A 15,204-nucleotide genomic window follows, 5' to 3' on the forward strand; every position below is an offset into this window, starting at 1 on the left:
CCGGGTATTAGCAGCATCCGGCAATCATACCAGGACCTGTTTATTTGGTGAGAGGTTGTTGATTTTGGTATACCGTAGCACATTTCGTTGTTATTTGACAAATAATATCCAATCATGGACTAATTATACTTAAAAGATTCATCTCGTGCTAATCAATTAGATTGTGTAATTAGTTATTTTTTCAACTATATTTAATGCTCCATGCATATGTCCGAACATTCGATGTGATGAGTACTGTAGAAATTTTTTTAGGAACTAAACAGTGCCTCGGTTAGCTAGGATCTGTCCGTACCGGGACTCAGCCGGCCACATCGGCAGGTGTCCCATCATCAGCTGCCAAACAAGAAGACAGACACTCAGAGAGAGAGAGGTCGATGGCGTTCGTGATCGACACTGAGGCCTTGTTAGATGCATAAAGTTTTGGTTGTAAAGCACTGTAGTATTTTTGTTTGTATTTTATAATTATTGTCCCGCCATGGGTTAATTAGGTTCAAAAGATTCGTCTCGCAAATTATAGTTAAACTGTGTAATTAGTTATTTTATTTAACTACATTTAATACTTCATGCATGCGTAGAAAAATTCGATGTGACAGAGAATCTTGTAAAATTTTGGAATTTTGAAGGCCTGACTGTGACACCTTGATTTCTTTTCAGAATAAAAAAGAAAAGAAAAATTAAAGCCCTTTAACTTGCAGCCCTCCGAACTGGGATCTGATATGGCCCTGTTTGGTTTTCTGCACTAGTGAGTGCTAGGAAACTTTGTCCGCTAATTACAGTGTTAAATAAAGTCAGTTTACAAAACCAACTTCAGAACCCCTGTGCTAGGAACCCTGAAAAATCTAATGAGGCCTTTGACCGCATGATTAGAGGATGGTTACTGTAGCATCACTGTAGCCAATTATCAATTAATTACCATCATTAGATTCACCGCGAAAAGTTACATCCAACCCTAAAAATGTTTTGCAAATAGACTTCATTTAGTACTCCATGCATTCGAGATTCTTTTTTTGAGAAATGTGCGCGCTAGAACGCTAGCGTGTTCCAAACAGGGCCATTGGTCCCCATCTTAGGGGATCGTGAACAGGACCGTCGCTTTGCCTCAACAGCGGCTGATTGGGATTGACTCATAGAAGACGAGGGTACTATGTAACTAGACTACTCCCACTAAAAAATGAGCCATCACGCGGATGGGCCTCTGGCCTAGCGGTAACTCCCGCTGATGGGAGCCTACCGGCAGGGCTTCGAGCCCCCCTCCGCACCTGAGTACCGGGGTTGTGTGCGTGTGTGCTGGGTGTGTGTGCGTGTGTGGTGGTGTGCGTCTTCGGTATGGTGCGTTTCGAGACTACTCGGGTAGCTTCGTTTGCGTTGAGTCTGGTTAACGTGGGCGCTCAGAAATCTTACATGACTCCCCACTGCTCCTGAGTGCTTTCAAAAAAAAAGAGCCATCATCTATGCTAGTTCTCTGTTTGAGTTTGAATTTAAGTTTATTTATGGCGTATTTGCAATGCAGGATATTAATTTAGACTCATTTCATTCCAAACAAACCCCCGTGCATGATTTAATTTATTCAAGTTATACTCAAATCTAGTGCCGTATGTCTGAGGACATGATGCTCAGTTTCCACGCGGGGGTGCAAGCGAAGCAAGCAAGCAGGTGTAGTGCATGCTGAGCAATATAATTGGCAATGGAGCATCCTACACTGGTAGAGGCATCGATGCTACTACTGATGGGCTTGCGAAAGCCAGAGCCTAGAAGAGACATATAGGAGGAGCACTGTTTTGGTTTCCACACAAAATAAAAGGCACCCCCTCCCGGCCGGCCGGATACTCACACCATGCATATTGGGGGCCATGCGCCAAAGGTGAGGTGGTGTGCAGCGTGGGCATGGACAATGGCAAGAATGCCGAGAAGAGCATGCAGCCAAGGCAGGGGGGGGGGGGGGGGGGCAGGGGCACAGACCAGGCCTGGCGTCGAGCAATCCAACCCCACCGTGACCTAATTGGAGGAAGAATGGGGTGACGACAAGGAATCTGCTAAGTTTTGGGGGTGCCCACAACTTGGTCCGGAAACATATAGGGAGCGAAATTACTAAATAGAGTACACCCGCAGCATGGCGAAATGCTCGCTCTCCAGTTTGCAAGGGTCCCCTTGTAGCTAGGAAAGCTCAACGCAAGCTAGGTCGTCTCTCACGATGCCGACGGATTTTATTTACGAGTTTTTTTTTCTTGCCTGCGTACGTACTACCATGAATTTATCTTCTTCATTTCAATAATACGGCCCATGTATGTTTAAGCAGGGTGTTCATACATCGCTCTGTTATTGATCTTGGTTTCTAAGATGAAAGATGTTCTTACAATAAGCTAGCTATATATATGAGGATATGATGCCCATTGCCCAGCCCAAAAATCAGAGACCAACTAATCTTAATTCATCGATCCTAGGGTTCTGCCGTGAGATGGAAATAATAGGTGAACACACCATTTCACCGACCAAGCTATAGCTAGCAATTTTTACCGCTCACTGTACTTTTCCCCGCCCTCTGGCCCTCTTAAACATTCGGGACATTCTTGTGTAAATTTGAGCAGAATTTCCTGCACGGTGATTTCCAAGATAAGGTTGGATATGCGAATGGCTGCATGAACAGCGCAAAGGGAGCGAGGGTATGTACTAGCATGGAGAGGGGTGGGCAGAGAGAAGATGGTGGATCTCTGCCACGGCCCTGCAGCTGCATGCTGCCCTTCTGTTACCCCTGACTGCATGGTGAGGTCAAATCACCAAAAGTGAATGGCGCCTTTGTTTTTCATTTCCGCATGCCCTTCTCTCTCTCCTCCCTCCCTCTCTCTCTCACTCTACACTTGCATTTAGTAATAATAATCTTCCTGAGGGCCCACTGCATTATTTTTGGACACATACACTTCATTCAGTACTCTGTAAGCACAGATGAACAGAGCACGCAGCTAGATAGCTGCTCTCTCTCTCTCTCTCTCTCTCTCTCTCTCTCTCTGCCACGCCCGGGGCCGGGAGACCAAGCGGGTGATCGTGCATGCTTAGGTAGCAGTAGCACCTAGTACCGGCTACGTACTGGTGGCCGAGACGGCTTTCTAGGGTTTCCTGCAGATTCTTTTTATATATTTTGATAAACTATATTTTGTAGCAAGCATTCGTCCAGAGATTGATAGATCGTGCAGTGTACGGAGTACTTATAGAGTAGTCTTTGTTTACATTCAACACTCTGGTATGATATAGTACAGCGAAATTAATCATCATGAACTGATTATGTTTCTATTTGTAATCAATGCCTCGATGGTTTGAGCGCGAAAATACTATATTCCATATGTTCATATTTAGAGCCTGTTTAGATCTACCCGCTAATCCAAACGAATTTTAGTCGGTGGATCCAGACGGAACCAACTAATTAATATGCAACTAAGAATCTTCTAACTAGTTGCTAGTAGCTAGTACCTAGTACCAACTAGCCTGGATCTAAATAGGATCTTGAGCTCAAAAAATGCTTTATTGGGTCTCCTTTCTTACATCGATCGATATCAGTCAGCTCCTCCTCCCTACATCTCTCACTCCAAAAGCACATAGATAATCTAGTAAACTTATCTTCAGCACACGCATAGATAAAAGCTCAAAAAATGGTTTATTAGGTTTTCTCGGCCGGTGTAGCTGAGATTTCTTCTTAGTGCAATGCTGTGGGAGGGTACTAATTTTCCCGTGGGATGAGTTTATTTTCTAATACTATGAGTTAAATAAAATCACGATGAGATCCTGCTGATGACACAAACTAAACTCTGCACACTCATGTCATTCAAGTGCAGGTTTTATTAGCAAGTAAACCACAGGCCATAGCCAAACCCTCCGCGCTACCCTACATCGTTCATTATGCGACTTTGCACACATGCACGCGCGCAGTAGTCCATTCGACAGATCACGGAGAGAATCCATGCACCACACCATCGATCGCCGTCATGATTCCTCTCGCCACGAAAATTCCCTCGGCCGGTCAGGTGGACCGATCGATGGGAAAAGAAAACGATCGGGAAAAAGCTCGCCGGCGACACTGCATGCCATGCATACCCAAGAAAAGCACCCTTTCCGCTGGATCGATCGATCCGCTTTACTATCGCGTCACAGGAGTTTCTGTTGGAGCGGACGACGACGACGCCGTATGGCATGGCCATGCCACGGCTAGCTGCTGTGCGTGCGTGCACGCGCGCCAACTCGCTCGTTCGTTCTCGAGTGCGGCCTGGTCTTGGGGCGTTGCGGCGTGCCGCGGCGTGCATGCATGCATGCATGCTGTCCCCTCTCGTCCGTATGCAGGTGCAGGCATGTACGTACGCAGCGGCAGCAGGGAGACACGGCGCCCATGCTAGCTACCACCACCGCAGCAGCAGGGCTACGACGGGGCGCGGCCGACCGGCCACACCCTCTGCCGTTTCTCTCTCTCTCTCTAAAGATACTTTCTGTGCACCATGGCTTGGAGCTAGCTAGCTTTGAATTGGAGCTCTCCAAAGTGAGTGGAGGCAAGGTCCTTTTCATGGGTCCATGGAGGAACAACCTGGTCCAGCGCGCGACGTAAAAACTCGTGGTGCGTTTCGACGTTACGCATGCCTCGTCTAGGACATACTTGAGCGTGCTGGAAACTTTTAAATTTGGTCCCATATTTGAACTACGTGATCCATCAGATTTCCCAAAGGTGAAAACAAATCAGCAACGAATAAAGAATCCCCAAACCAACATAGATAAATAAAAAAGGCATCAGGCAGACAGCAAGCACCTACTAGCTAATAAATAAATAAATAAATCTGTCTCGTTACCTTTATTAGACTAAAAAAACCATTCTCCATTATTTGAGAAAATTCTAGGGAAGACAAATAATGTCAGCCGTTAACAAAAAATAAAAAAAAAACTTGGAAATATTTTGACAAAAAAGTAAAAGTGTTTTCCTACCAGTATTTTTTCTATGATTTTAAGCCCACCACGTACATGCTAACATGCATGCACCCATTGTAAGTTGTAATAACCATACATAGCATTGTGATGCAAACATGAACTTTTTCACAATATAAAATAAAACAATGTGTAATGCAAGTCCTATGACGTTTCAATCGAGCACACATGTACAAGACACTAAAATCCATGCGTGATCCAATAATTCACCCAAGTGGGTGTGCGGGAGTGACTCAGTGGACAACACTGTGTTCTAGACCTAACCTCAAAGGGGTCTTCATAAGGTCTCATCTCATCAGAGTCGTTTAGAGACTGGTCCCTTGGAGAGAGGAAAGGATTTAGCATGGTCAGACTAGCTAGTGACGTGGCTATCTCATGTGTGCTCGATTTTGATGTACTCCCGTTTCAAATTATAATTCATTTTATTTTTTTATCCTAAATTTGACCACTCATCTTATTTAAAAATTTATGCAAAATATCACTTCTTTTGTTGTGGCTTGCTTTATTATTAATAAAATTTATTCAAGAATGGCTTAAATTTGATTATATTTGCATAATTTTTTTGAATAGGATGAGTGGTCAAGTTTGAGATTAAAAAAGTTAAATAAATTATAACTTAGAACGGATGAAGTACTAGCTAGTGAGAGCGAAGGGGAAACCTAACAGCAAAATTTTGCTCTTACGAAGGGGGACGCGCATTGATGATGGGAATGGGATCCATAGATTTTTTTGCCCCCGGCCTTACCCTTTAGCAGCAACATGCGGTGGACTGGTGGGCATCACGCAACATCTGGTGACCGGTGGCCGGCCGGCCTTCCTCCGTGCGCGCCGGGCCGGGGGGACGAAAACGACCATGCCGTCAGATAGTCATTATCGCCATCATCCCGCCGATCGAGATTCACCAGCGTGGGTCCCGGCACTCGATCGACCGAGAGCGAGCCCGGCCGGCCGGCTCAGCGGCTCCCATGGCATGGCGCCCTTCTCGCCACCTACCTGGTCGACCGGTTGCCGGCTGCTTTGGGCAGCCTCACCTCGGAACAGCCCTAGCAGCAGCAGCAGAAGCTGACTACTGCCTGCAGCTTCGCCTTGCCTGCCAGTTCTTGCTCTCATCAGGGTCCATACGTACACACAGACACGCGCGCGCACATGGCCATGGAAAAAGGTGTGTAGCTAGCTCACCTCTCCATGCACGTACGCAGCGTCATGGATCCGGCCGTCGCCGCGCTGCTCGTACGAGCAGAGGCATCACCCCCTTTCATAGGCCGGCTACTGCCAGCGCAAAGGGCCGGGGGGAGCGCGCCGGCATCGAGCGGCGCCGGCCTCTCAGTTACAGTGGCGCAGCAGGCGCCGGCCAACTGCTTCCTGATTCCGATCGCCGGTCGAGCTCGCTCGCCCGCCGCGGGCCGCGCGCGGCCGGGAGATCCCCGACGCCCGGACGCCGCCGCCGGTCGCAGCTCTCCTTTCCCAGCCACGCGCGTGGCTGTGCGAATGGTCAGGCATCGGAGGGTGGGGGTACTGCCTGCGTGCGTAGCGCTACAGTGCGGCTACGCCGTAGGGGGGTATCCCGTGGGTGGCGAAGAATATGAGATGGGGTCCTCGAGAGGTACGGCGTAAAGACGACAGCAACGGCCCCCATGGTGAGCCTAGCTAGATTTCGGTTAAAATTAATGGGGGCAAGTACATGGAATGCACTTGCCTGATTGCAACGTCCATGTGTGTGTGAATCATGAAACGCAACGGGCGATGGATGGATGGATGGATGGGTATAAATTGGTAGAATATATGGAGTATGTGGTGTGGTGGTTTCTTGAGATTTATGGGGCGCTCTCGGGTCAGATAAATTAAATGACTGCGCTTTCGAGGATGTATTTTTCATCAAGTGAACTAAGGGAAACGCCACCGGATCCGCTTTCGCCTCCCCATCTTCGGTGATGGGGACGCAATCGGATCCGCTTCTACCACCTCTCCTTATTTAACTTTGCTATTGAGCAACTCCCTTATCTTTTCACGTGCTGCCATCGGTGAGCAACTCCCTTATCTTTGTCTATGGATATGTTGTGTTTCCGTTATGTTACCTTGTTGCGCCGCTTTCAAGCCGACTCCTCCGTAAGGCCTCCTCCATGCGATCCCTTCCTCTAAGCCCACAAATCCATTGTTAAATCTCACCGGAATCTTCCCCACAGGAAACCCTTGGGCACTAATCTTGATGCATTCTCGCCAATTCGGTCCAACCATCAAACTGAAATCGACACCAATTTCAGTCTCAGAAGTACGACAAATTAAATGCCCCAATTGCTCATTTGCGTTCTAGACTTCTATTGCATGGTGTCAGTTGGAGCCACTAGTTTTCTACCTAGACATATTTTGAAACAATAACACTTGGCCACGCAAAATATGCAAATGGCTATGAATTTGATTGGTTTTTTTCTGGGAAATCCTTGGATAGCAAAATAAGTTTTAAATTTCAATTCAAGTTGGATCGTAGTAGAACAATAAAGTTCTCTCTCGAACATTCAACTAGTGTTTGATTAATTTCAGCTCTAGAACACAATGGATTATGGATTTGGAGAACGAGACCACTGATTAGCTAGAGCACACATATCATAGACAATCTAGTGGCGGAAATTCGGTCAATATTTCCTTTTGTGACATTAGAATCACTTGTTGTCAGCTCTAGGACCTTACTTTCTTTATGAAATTCTTATTTCTTTTCTTTGCTCCAGTAATGTGGTTGCTCTCACTAAATGCTCGGCAACAGGGGTGGCAAAAAGGTGAGGTTGAGGGTGGGAAATTATCCCTTATGCCTGATGCACAACATTAGCTAGTGTACCCTTAATTAGCTGACCCTATAAATCAATAAGTCTCATCCTTGTCTCTAAAATAAACATTTGGTCATTATTTTTTTTCATAACTAGATATAATGAAACGTATCAAGAGTCCCAATCTTGTTTTGTGTTGGAAAAATGGCACCAGCTAGTGGTCAAAGCCGACAACACCATAAATACCATCATAGCTTACACAAGGAAAAGAAGGTAGGACTACACTATATAGTATAGTGTTTTCATAAATATGTTTTCAAATTCCTTTTATTGTTCATGAAGATGCATGCTCTTCCTTTTGGAGGCTAGTGGCGAGTACCGGCCATAGAAGCATTATGGTTTGGTGGGGTACACATGAATTCGTAGGGAACTGTAAGCCTGCAGGGTCGTCCTAGCAAGTAGCTTCCATAGGATGTACTAGCACATGTTTTCTTACCATACAGATAACAGTTAATCTTACGTTCAAAAAAAAAAACAGATAACAGCTAATCTTCTTATATCCTTTTTATTTACCATGCACACACACTCCTATGATAATTTTGTAGTTTCCTATGCACATATAATGTCGTGGTGCTGCAAACCACAGCCGGGTGGCGGAAGGCACCCGCCCTAGCCCAGAGGGTGTGTACTCGGGGGTTAGCTAGTCTTAGATCGATCTCACTCAAGAACACGATGAACACAGCAAAATTTAGAGTGGTTCGGGCCGCCGGAGCGTAATACCCTACGTCCACTGTGTGTTGTATTGCCTTCCCACGAGAGTGAGAAGGTGCGAGAGCTTGAGTCTGTCTGGATCTGTCTCTCTACGGTCTAGCGGGCGTGCTCTCCCTTTTATATGTCCAAGGGGAGCACGTACACTGAGCGGGGCCCCGACATGTGGACCCGGCGATGTATTATAAACTACATTTTGGCCTTCAATGCCTCAGATCCGGAGATCTTGTCGTCGGCCTCCGTGCGTAGCTTCTGACCAGGGATGGTCTTGAGCTGTCCTGTCAGAGTAGAGTCCAGCCTCTGCAGCCGCGCGTCGAGGTCATGATGAAGCGCCGAACTACTGACTCAGTCCACTGTAGCAGCGTGCACTGTTGCTTCAGTTAATAGCTGGTCATCATGACTCGTCGCCCACGCGCGCGGCGCTGAGACACTGCTGCGTGCCTCGGTAACAGACGAGCCGCAGTGTGGACTGACAAAAGCTGCCTCGTGCCCAGAGGCAGCAGATCCCGCCTCAACCACTCGCACTTAATGCGGGTGGGTGAGGGAGTTTCCAGCGGAAGGCTGGCGCCCGCGCCCGCGTCTGCGTGACACGTGGCGGCTCCGGACCCCTCCCGAGCTGCTAGCTGAGCCGAGAGCTCACGGGATCCGGATAGGCACGTGGAGGTCCCGGACCCACCTGCGGGGGTCCGGGTCCACGGTCACAGGTGCAGAGCATTTTCACCTCTAAGACACGTGGTGACACCGGACCTGTCCCCGAGCGGGAAGCGGGTCCGGGACCGTTGGTCCGGTGAGATGGAGTCGGACCCCAGGGGTCCGGCTGCTCAGCTCCTTAGGGCGTAGTTACGGATAACTACGCGAGTCTTGGCACAGTAGGAGTGGGTACCCCAGTTGCAGGGTACCGACAGAGGCCCCCGGGCCTGCCTCGGGAGAGGCGACGAACCCGCAGGTGGGGCCACTACTGTGAGCAACTTGGCTGCTTCTGGCGCTCAGCGGTGCGCGCCGCAAGGGTCTTGTCCTGCATCGTCCATCCTTTGGGTCACCTGCTGCATCATCACGTTTGGACCTGCACATGACTCAAGGTAGATGCTTAGTAGCGTGCCCACGGGTCCCAAATCCTGTTGGCTGTAATCCTTTGACATAGACAGCTAGGTTCAGTGAACGGAGCTCAAGGGGCCGGCCTTTAGGTTAAGAGAAAGTCCGGACCTCCAGGTTCCCAGTCCTAGGTACTACGGCACTCATTCACAGGAGGTGGTGCGTGCAGGCTTAGGGTACGGAACCAGGCTAAGCGGCTACACGGCTCCGGACCTCCCCGGAGAATGAGTGCGCTTCCCTGAACCTGCAGGTTCCCAGGGGTCCGAACCCCTCTCTTCCATGAGGGGTCTCGAGCTAAGTCACTAACTAGCCAACTCAATTCGGACCACAATCACCGCACAAGAGTAAGAAGCCACGTGGGGGTTAGCGCAAACAGAATGCGTAAATTGAAATTGGAATGTAACATCCTTAGAGGCGAACTGAGAATAAACTTTTTCCTTTATAACTAGATGTACATGAGATGTGCGATGTAAGCCAGAACACAGGTTTATGAGGCCGGAGCTGTCCGGACCTCCGGGCCCCCAGTCTTAGGTACTACGGTACTCGCCCTGGGGAGGTAGAGCATGCAGGCTTAGGGTACGGAACCAGGCTAAGCGGCTACACGGCTCCGGACCTCCCCGGAGGGTGAGTACGCTTCCCTGAACCTGGTTCGCAGAGGTCCGGACCCCTCCACGAGGGAGGCTCACCGGACTGGACCACACGGAAGTACTACCTAGTTACAAAGGAAAAGGCTTTATTCCCTGCTGGGCCTCTAAGGGTAGGACTTACAGAGATGTAGAGTCGGGGGTGCGACCGGAGTCGGCTTTCCGCCGGAGAGCCACCAGAGTCGGCTTAGCGCGACCGGAGTGGGCTTTTCGCCGGAGCGGGCTTCGTGCGACCGGAGTCGGCTTTCCGCCGGAGCGGGCTTGGTGCGACCGGAGTCGGCTTTCCGCCGGAGCGGGCTTGGTGCGACCGGAGTCGGCTTTCCGCCGGAGCGGGCTTGGTGCGACCGGAGTCGGCTTTCCGCCGGAGCGGGCTTCCTCTCATGAGTGAGGTATGCTGCGAGCTGGGATTTGTCGCTCCGCCGCTCGCAGCTTGTGAGGGGGCCCTTGACGGGCGCCCTGACTCTTGCCGACGTGCAGCGCGCGCCGCTGCCGACGGTGGCTGCTCCACGGGCACGGTTGCCCCTGGCGCAGGAAGGCGAGAGGCGTGTGGCGCGGATGACGCCACACCCTCCGTCATCTCCACGTCGTCGTGGTGGTGGGAGTGCTCAACCACCCGAGCCATGGAGATGGGCAAGAGATGAGCTAAAACTAGCTAAAGCCCCCCTACCTGGCGCGCCAAATGTCGTGGTGCTGCAAACCACAGCCGGGTGGCGGAAGGCACCCGCCCTAGCCCAGAGGGTGTGTACTCGGGGGTTAGCTAGTCTTAGATCGATCTCACTCAAGAACACGATGAACACAGCAAAATTTAGAGTGGTTCGGGCCGCCGGAGCGTAATACCCTACGTCCACTGTGTGTTGTATTGCCTTCCCACGAGAGTGAGAAGGTGCGAGAGCTTGAGTCTGTCTGGATCTGTCTCTCTACGGTCTAGCGGGCGTGCTCTCCCTTTTATATGTCCAAGGGGAGCACGTACACTGAGCGGGGCCCCGACATGTGGACCCGGCGATGTATTATAAACTACATTTTGGCCTTCAATGCCTCAGATCCGGAGATCTTGTCGTCGGCCTCCGTGCGTAGCTTCTGACCAGGGATGGTCTTGAGCTGTCCTGTCAGAGTAGAGTCCAGCCTCTGCAGCCGCGCGTCGAGGTCATGATGAAGCGCCGAACTACTGACTCAGTCCACTGTAGCAGCGTGCACTGTTGCTTCAGTTAATAGCTGGTCATCATGACTCGTCGCCCACGCGCGCGGCGCTGAGACACTGCTGCGTGCCTCGGTAACAGACGAGCCGCAGTGTGGACTGACAAAAGCTGCCTCGTGCCCAGAGGCAGCAGATCCCGCCTCAACCACTCGCACTTAATGCGGGTGGGTGAGGGAGTTTCCAGCGGAAGGCTGGCGCCCGCGCCCGCGTCTGCGTGACACGTGGCGGCTCCGGACCCCTCCCGAGCTGCTAGCTGAGCCGAGAGCTCACGGGATCCGGATAGGCACGTGGAGGTCCCGGACCCACCTGCGGGGGTCCGGGTCCACGGTCACAGGTGCAGAGCATTTTCACCTCTAAGACACGTGGTGACACCGGACCTGTCCCCGAGCGGGAAGCGGGTCCGGGACCGTTGGTCCGGTGAGATGGAGTCGGACCCCAGGGGTCCGGCTGCTCAGCTCCTTAGGGCGTAGTTACGGATAACTACGCGAGTCTTGGCACAGTAGGAGTGGGTACCCCAGTTGCAGGGTACCGACATATAATTTGATTTTCTGCCGTTGAGTCAATTGCGTCGTCATTCTTCTTCTTCTTCATTCCTTCCCTATATTCTCATGCATGCTTAACTTTCCCGGGCGCTTCTTAGTTCCTTTTCCAGCATTTACAACAGGACAAATTCTCAAAAAATGGATACACAAACAACCTCTTTGCAAAATCCACCATGTCGTGGTGTGCAAACCCACAGTCGGGTGGCGTAGTGCCTAAACCCAGAGGGTGAGTACTCGGGGGTTAGCTGGGATTAGCCCAATCTCGGTGGAAGAACGCGATGAACACAGCAGTATTAGAGTGGTTCGGGCCGCCGGAGCGTAATACCCTACGTCCACTGTGTGTTGTATTACTTGCGCTCTCAAGAGGTTGAGACCAGGGTTGTTCGGAGTGAAACCGAGCTTGTATTGTGAGAGTCTTGGCCTTAGCTGAAGTGTGCAGCGAGCGCCTCCCTTTTATATCTCAAGAGAGGCGCGTACATGGCCGTTGAGTCTCCGACAGGTGGGCCCAACGATGTAGTATAAAATGACATATTGTACAGAAATTATGGCATTGCAGGCAACAGAGATCTCATTCCTGGATTTCCTTGCTCTGCCTGTGGGAATCATCCGTCCGGCATGGCCATGCCCTGTCTTGTCGAAACGGCGCCAGGGTGTAGCTTGCGGCGTTGCCTGCAGCGTAGCTGAACGGGCCGTGTAGCTTGTGGCGTAGGCGGTATGATGAAAAGGTGCCGTGCCGTCGTATCCATTTAATGCGGCAGACGGGCTCTGCGCAGATGCGGCGCATGCGGCTGCACTGTGTACCTCGGTAATATGCGGTCTACAGTGAGGCCTGACAAAGGCTGCCCCGTGTGCCACGGCGGCAGAGCACAACTTCCAGTGGAAGACTCCCGCCTGTGCCTGCGCCTGCGGGACACGTGGCGCCCCCGGACCCCGCCCCGGCGGTATGTTGGTTCTACGCGCGTGGGAGGTCCGAACGGACTCGGGGAGGTCTCGGACCCCTGTAGGGGGTCCGAGCCCTCGGCTGTTGGCGCGTAGCTTCCCCTCCTTAGGGACACGTGGCGTCACCGGACCCGTCCCAGAGCGGGGAGCGGGTCCGGGGCCGTTGGCCCGGTGAGGTAACTGCCTGACCCGCGGGGCCCGGCTGCTCCGCCCCTTATGGCGTAGTTATGGATGACTACGCGAGTCCTGGCTTGCTGCAGTAGGAGTGGGTATCCCTACTACAGGGTACCGACAGTTGCCCCCGGGCCCATCTCGGGGGAGGCGACGAACCCGCAGGTGGGGCCACTACTGTGATTTGACTCTGCATAACTTGAAGCCTCTAGCGTTAGACTATGCACACTGTAGGAGTCTTGTCCGGCTTTGACCATCCATCGGGTTTTTCGTTGTCTCGTCACATCGTATCGGCTTACTGACTCATGGCTCCCACATAGTGGTACACCTAGTCACGCGAGCGACGCTCGGCATTGTTGCGGCGGGGGTAAATGGAATTTTTTACCACCAGCGCAGTTCCCGAAAAGCCTGGTCATCCAGCGCTTTGTGCGCGCATGTCAGCTCAGCTTCCGCCTCGCTTCGCGTGCGGGCGACGGTTCATATCCCGCCTTTTCACACCTTTGTTTGTTACCCCGCCCTCCCTGACAGGCGGGCCAGTGCCCCCTTGTCATGGACTGGGCGGCTAACACCAGGCGTGAGCGTCGCTTGGCATCCAGCGGTTACTTTTCCACATTCGCCCTCTTCCTTCCAAACCTTTGCGCCCCTTTGCCTTCGATCCTCCTCGCCCCTTGCTCTTCTGCGCAAATTGTTCCTCGCCTCCATAGCAAGATGGCGTCCCTCGTTCGTCCCCGTCGTTTCCAAACCGAGGAGGAACTGAACACGGTGCGCCGCCTGTTTGGGTGGAGTCCACAGGAGACTACTTGGGGGATTCGAGCAGGCTCGGTTCCCCTCGGCGATCTGCGCACCGGGGAATTTGTGTTGTTAATTTCGCACATTTCCACCAGCTTGGGACTGCCGATCTCTTCGTTCTTCCTGCTGTTGCTGGAGGATTTCGGCCTCCAGCTCCAGCATCTCACGCCCCACTCCATCCTCCTGACGTCAATCTTCGTCCAGTTTGCGAGATGTTCGTGGGGGCGCGGCCCTGCGTCATTCTCTTCCGCCACTTCTTCATCCTAGTGAAGTCCGGGAAGGGCAAAGATGAAGTGGGGGCGTACTACTTCCAGACAACGAGCGATTTGCGGACGCCCTACATCCCTGGGCTTACTGGCGGAAATTGGGAGGATTGGCGCAAGGAGTGGGTGATCGCCACCACCAAAGCCAACGAGCGCCTCGTCATGCCGATTGAGGGACCCGCCTCCGACCGTCAGTCCGGGAGGGCCAAACTGTCCCTACCGTCGGAGTTTGACCCCGTGCTGAGCAAGATCAGGGTGCTGGCAGAGAGCGGCCTCACCTCGCTGCACGTGCTCGGGGACTTCCTGAAGCGCCGGATCGCCCTTCTGAAGCAGCGGGCGCGTCCTGCCTGGAGCTTCATTGGGCCCCATGACTGCAGCAGGACCCACCACGGGGAGGACAGCGATCTGACCCTGGAAGGCCTGGAGGTCTTGGTGCGGGCGGTGATGGGGGAGATCTTCGTCCCGGAGCACCAGATCCTTCCTCAGGGTATCGTTCCTCTCTGCGATGTCTCATGCCTGAGGACTGCGGTGCTGGCCACTCTGCCGACCCTCGACGACGGTGGGCTAGCAGCACGCCAAACTGGGGGCGACCCGGACCGTGGGATCTGGATCCCTAGTGCGTCCGGGGAACAGGCCGTGCCGAGCGCCGCGGGGTCTGGCCCTTCTGCAAAGGGCAAGCAGGCCGTGGCTGGTAACTCCGCCGCGAGCGGTCCCAGCCAGAGCCGGCACAAGTTGCACCGCAGCGACGGGACCCCAGTTATGGAGCCCGCCGTAAAGCGTCAGAGGACCGCTGAAGACGCGGGCCAGGGTAGCTCCCGAGCCCCCGGCTCACGCGGGACCCCTGGTGTAGCCGCGCCGCCACCACCACCGCCGGGAGGTGCCTCTCCCCGGCAGCAGCAGCAGCAGCCACGAGGTGCGCCGCCACGGCAGCCACCACCACCGCCGGGAGATGCCTCTCCCCGGCAGTAGCGGCGGCGGCGGCAGCAGACACGAGGTGCGCATCCGCCGCCGCCACGGCAGCAGCAACAGTAGCCTCCACCGCCATCGCCACCACCAGGGCAGCTGCAGCAGCAGCCTCCTCCACCA

Source organism: Panicum virgatum, chromosome 9K, assembly GCF_016808335.1.
Source record: "Panicum virgatum strain AP13 chromosome 9K, P.virgatum_v5, whole genome shotgun sequence".
In the NCBI taxonomy this organism is placed as follows: Eukaryota; Viridiplantae; Streptophyta; class Magnoliopsida; order Poales; family Poaceae; genus Panicum; species Panicum virgatum.